This window comes from Candoia aspera, chromosome 7, assembly GCF_035149785.1.
Source record: "Candoia aspera isolate rCanAsp1 chromosome 7, rCanAsp1.hap2, whole genome shotgun sequence".
In the NCBI taxonomy this organism is placed as follows: Eukaryota; Metazoa; Chordata; class Lepidosauria; order Squamata; family Boidae; genus Candoia; species Candoia aspera.
Genome location: NC_086159.1, coordinates 27,298,487 through 27,304,173, shown reverse-complemented (window position 1 = coordinate 27,304,173; position 5,687 = coordinate 27,298,487). Strand labels below are relative to the sequence as shown.

The 5,687-nt window shown below is 42.0% G+C and overlaps 1 protein-coding gene across 2 annotated transcripts in view; it reads right to left on the bottom strand.

Annotated features, from left to right (window-relative positions):
- Nucleotides 1-100: 100 nt before the first annotated feature.
- KCTD17 (potassium channel tetramerization domain containing 17) overlaps nt 101-5,687 on the bottom strand; it is a 30,530-nt gene continuing 24,943 nt past the window's right edge. For both annotated transcript variants that reach the window (XM_063309110.1, XM_063309111.1), the window contains exon 7: nt 101-2,011. The gene's annotated coding sequence lies outside the window, so the exon portion shown is untranslated. The remainder of the gene's footprint in view (nt 2,012-5,687) is intronic.

Genomic DNA, 5,687 nt, shown 5'->3' with positions numbered 1-5,687 from the left:
GTTGGTGGAGTCAAATGCCATTATGGAAAGATGTGTTCCCTATGCACACCTCTGATGATGAGTACACACACACTATGGGCATGAGAACATGAGACAGTAGTAGTGAGACAGTGAAATTTATTCAGGCGTTATTACACAGCATCCTTGGACACAATTTTATAATTATTGTCTCAACAGAATTATGGATTTCTCCATAGTAAATGTGTGGCTTTATATTAGAAGTAAAATTTGTTGTTGATTTACATAAATGGCTATAGTATTTCTTGAAGCATTGAAATGAAGCATGTACATGGGTGGCTGTGCATGCATGCAGAAACACATGCATTCAAGTGTATCAAAGGGCAGATGCTCATCCATTGGAGTATTGTTACTAGCCCTCTTCAAGTATCACAAAAAAAGAACAAGTGTAGGGAAGAATGTATGTGCTTCCTTTCCCTTCAGACTGATCTTTTTGGTTTGATGAAGAAATGTGAGAATAGTATTTAGTTAAATGAAGTTACAGTTGTGCAACTGGGAATCCAGATTTGTGAACCAAGCCCAAGCCCATATTAATTTAACAGAATCACACAATGGGTTGGAAGGGGCAGGACTAGAGAACCCGTGTCTCCATCTCCCCACTATATATTTCCTGATGCCAGAAGAGGGCTATTCCATAAGGATATTTTTAAAAAGGGTATCTCCCAACAGCCACATAGACGGCATCTGCAAGACAAACAGAAGTGAAATTAGTGAGGCAGGTGGAATCAAGCCAACATTATTGCTGGGAAAGGTTAAGTCACAGTCATATGTTTTCTTCTTCCTAGTGGGTTAGCTAGTTGCATGCTAGAGGACATTCGTGTATCTTTACAGCTACCCATATGGAAACGCTTTCTTTTGAGCAGGTCTTCCACTGGATGGTGTGCATATAAAGAAAGTAAAAACAGTCCCTTCTTCTCCAGGCTGTTCTCTTGGAGTTCCTGCCACCCACTCCCTTGCTCTGCTTACCAGATGGCAAATATGGAAAAACTAATGAATTATAACAGGCCTGGGAAATCACTGGCTGGAAAAGTTGCTCCAGCAACAGGAGATTTAGAAGGAAAATGAAATGTTTGTCAGCCTGCAATTTGCTTGCCTTTAGATCTTCCTGGGGTACGTTTCAGGAACAACATCCACCACAGCTTGCTGTTTTCATTAGAATGACAAAAGTCAAACTGCACTGCAAAATCTACCCTTTTGTACATATGTATGATGTCACAATGCATGTACAAACGCAGTGGGGCTTGCACCACAAGGTTGCTTGTGTCATTCTGCCCCCATTCCCCACCCCTTGGCCTTCCCCTCAGACATGGCTGTGTTTCAGTAAAATCTGGTGCCAATGCGATCTGCTTAGTGATCCACTTTCAGGAATAATAAAGTCTTGCTCAAGAAGGACGCAGCTCTCCTCCTCAATCTAAAGGCGTAAGGTATATTGGATCTGCTCCCAAAGAAGAATTGCTGTTTGAACACAAGCCAAGCTCTCCATCTAGCAGCATATCTACCAAAGGAGAAACACTCCAGCTGGCTTCCTTCTGCAGAAGGTGATGTATTTCCTTACACAAGTCCTTATGCTGCTTTTTGCAGCTGGAAATGGCACTCTTGAAAAATACAATATGCAGAACAAAGAGCAAATATGGAAAGACTGCATCTCTTCATGCTTCTTCTCCTTCATACTGCAAGGACATTCCTGCATGCCAAAATGTTAGAACTGATTTAATGGTTGTGATGGTTGTCCACAAAGAACAGGGACTGTCATTTGCAGCAGGATGTGGGACATTCATTGTTAAAAGCTTCTGAAGTCCCTTCCAGAACTTCATCTATTCCTGCACTGACTGAGCAAGCCTGAAACTTGCAAGGTGAGAAAAAAGAGCAGCTGTGGTTGTGTCTGCTTTACTTTGTTCTCCCCAGCAGAGGAAGCTGTGACAGCATGGAAAGTCAACTTTTGGGGCCATGAGGACCGAGTTCTTGAAAACGCATCCCACATCTTCCAGCAATACTAGAAGGGTAAAAAAAAAAGTAATCCAGTAGTTTGCCAAATAGCAGAACATGCAGCAATTAGAGGGTGCTGCTTAGAAAATGGAAAATACAATATTTCACCTTATTCTAACAACCCACCCCATTGTTTTTTTTTTAACAACAGTACAAAAATAAAGATTTAAAAGTTAACATTAAAAAGAGAGGAACATTGATCATCATTAGCATCATATCCTGAGATATCTGGTTTGTAACAGCTTCAAAAAGTGGCAAGGATGAACAAGGGCAGGAGACAGGAGAAGTGAGGAGGAGAAAACAAATGAATAGGCTACAAGAGAGAAGATAAACGTAGTAGCTGGAAAAGCAGTGGGAGGGCTGAGGGAATCAGGTGAATACCGAGCACCAGTGGTCTCAAAGGCTACATGACCTTCAGGCCACAGCAGACAGCCAAGACATTCCTGCAGAGACAAAAGATTAAGAGACTTGCCTCTGCTAGAACCTTCCATTGCAGATGATCACAGAAAGGATGGCTTTGTGAGCTCGGCCTTACGGATGTCTTAGTCCTTCCTTTATAACAAAGACAATGCCTACCTATGTGTCAAACCAAATTCCTTGGAAGAGGCCAGGGTTGCTCATCAGCAAAGAGTTTATTCCCATGAGGCAAGTATATACATCAAGAGGAGGACTGCTTGGGTACTTCTATACAAAAGACTAACAACAATCTTCTTCCTACAGAATTAGCCAGACAGCATTAGAAAGCCTTAAATGGTAAGGCTGATTATCATATTCTCTATTTTGATTCCAGATGAAATCAATGGTTTTAAGAGCACTTAAATCTGTACTGGATTGCTACTGGCATCTAGAATCTGGTCCAAAATCTGGCTTCTTGGGAATACCAAATTTAAGTCTGTAGTCTTTAAGGTTATCAGGTGGAGAAATAGAAACAGGAGACTAGACTTACCACTGAAGGTCCTTTTTTACAGCAGAGACATGACATTCTACAGAAGTATTTCCTTCCTATTCATCCCATAGGCATAGCTAGAAAGGATTTGACATTGCTTCCTGTGAGAGGCTATACCTCCTTCCCAGTTTTGGACTCACATTCCAGACCATGAAGGGAGGGGAAAAAAGCCTTAAGAACTGTATAGAGTTCCAGTATCCGTCTGGCAAGGGAAAAAGCTTCATGGTCCGGCGGAGGAGGGGCCTGGATGCAGGAGGATGGCTGAGTCTGGCAGAGGAAGGAGGTGAAGCCCGAGCGGAGAGGAGGGAGCCCGCAGAGGAGCCTGCCCAGTCTGGGACGTGGCTTCCCTGAGGCGTGGGAAGAGCATGGATGCTGAAGGGCTGCTGAAGGGTCACCCCAACAAGATGATCTGGAGCAAAGAGGGACCCTGTGAAAGGAAGGTGCCCGGGAAGAGATGCGGGAAGAAGAGCGTCAGAATACACAGAAAAAATCACCAAGGAGAAAAACCCTATAAATGCCTGGACTGTGGAAAGACTTTCATTCAGGGGGAAAACCTTAATACACATCAAAGAATCCATTCAGGAAAGAAACCATGTAAATGCCTGGAGTGTGGAAAGACCTTTACTTCGAGTGGACACATCAGGCAACATCAAACAATTCACATGGGAGAAAAACCATATAAATGCCGGGAGTGTGGAAAGATGGTGGATCCCTCCATCCCTATCAAAGAATCCACACCAGAGAGAAACCTTATAAATGCCTGGAGTATGGAAAGAGCTTCAGTCAGAGAGGATATCTCAGTCAACATCAAAGAATCCATTCAGGAGCAAAACCCTATAAATGCTTGGAGTGTGGAAGGAGCTTCAGTGAGAGTGGAAGCCTTTATAGACATCAAAGAATCCATCCCAGAGAAAAATCCTATAAATTTCTGGAGTGTGGAAAGAGTTTCATCTCAATCAACATCAAAGAATTCACACGGGAGGAAAACCATACACTTGCATGGAGTGCGGAAGGAGCTTCAGGCACAATGTAGGTCTCAATCAATTCATTGTTTTGACCACTGGACAAGATGGGCGGTGAAGAAATATGATAGGGAGGTAAATAGGTACACAGACAGACAGACATTAGACTATATATCTTTGTGAGCAAATACTATTTTCCCTTTTTCAATGTATCAGGATGGGTTGGATGCCCTATCCCTACTGTAGAAAAAGGACCTTCACAGTAAGCTCATTAAATGGTTTTCCTACAGTGGAGCTAGGATACTCTACAGTGGAACATACCAGGGCTGCCTCTGAAGATGGAATCCTAGTTCTTGTTATGAGTTATCTTCTGCAGTTTTGAAAATGGTTTTGGCCAAGATAGACAAGTGAAGTTTACAGTCTTTTATAAAGGAAGACATGGAGTTCCATGTGGAAGCCCTATAGATGTCTCACAAGTGGGCATTACTGTTGAGGCCAGCCACGGCAGCCACATGTCTAGGTGACTGGGCCACAGTTCCCAATAGAGCAGGCTTGTTCTAGGTCTTGTGGGAATGTTTGATACAAGCCTTGATCTACCTAGAGATCATGGTCAGTGAGGCTTTGCAGCTCTAGGAAATCCATCCAAAGGAAAGTAAGTGATTGTCTAAGAGTTTGAATCCTTTTATTCTGCTCAGGTAGATCTTGACTGCTCATCCAGTATTTAGTGTGTGCCAATCCCACTTTAACTAAATCTTGGAACTGGGGCAGAAGGATTACAACTTGGTTCTAGTAAAAGACTGGTCATGAAGCTAAGTTCTAGGTACAGAGTGATGATGTCCACATGAAGAACTCTTTTTTGGTAGAGTGTCCCTACCTCTGGTATCTGATTGGCCAAAGTTACCACAACTACACACCCAATATTAGGCATGATTTGGATTTAGGGTCTACCTTCTATTCTTCAGCCACAGTTACCTCCTTGTAGGAACACTGACCACCATACCTCTGGCTAAGAATCCACCATGAAAGCAGCAGCCTTAGCTAATTGTTCATACCTTGTGTGAGATCCTTCTTTTCCCAGTGGGATTTGCTGAGATGATTTGGACCCACTTTTCTATTTGGATCATAGAATAGAAGTCTTACCCATGACCGAGGTAGCAAGGGTATACTGGCAGAGTAATTTGGGCTACCTGATCCATAGAGAATTGATGTTTCATTTGAATGTATACACTTTGTAGTATACATGGCCAGCAAATGACTTCTTCTAATGATCATGACTGATAATAAGCTTAATGAACTATATGATGAATACTCAGTTTAATGAAGTATATACAGTCCATCTGAACACCTAGGTGCATGGAAATACAATAGCATGATTGAGAAGACTAAAGCAATTGTGTGCCAAAAACTAGAAGATCAAAGAATGATGAAAAGATTAAAGTATGAAGAATCAGGACATAGCTTCCACATTCAAGAACTGCCCAAATACTTTCTAAACCATCTTCCAAATTGTAACAATATTCATAAGATTGATGAAAAGTAGTTGATCAAGGTCCAACACTTTTAGGGTATAAAACCGGAGTTGAAGAGGAGATCTGTGTGAATGTGTGTAAAGCATGCATGTAGTGTGTAAGAGCCTCCTTATTCTATTTGGTTTAGCATGGTACTTCTCCCATTGTCTTTTCCACTCTAGGAAATCTTTCTGGAGTCAAGGAGCTTCAAAACAGCTTTTAGTAACTGATAACTTATTTAGATAATTTCTCTGCTTATATTATTTT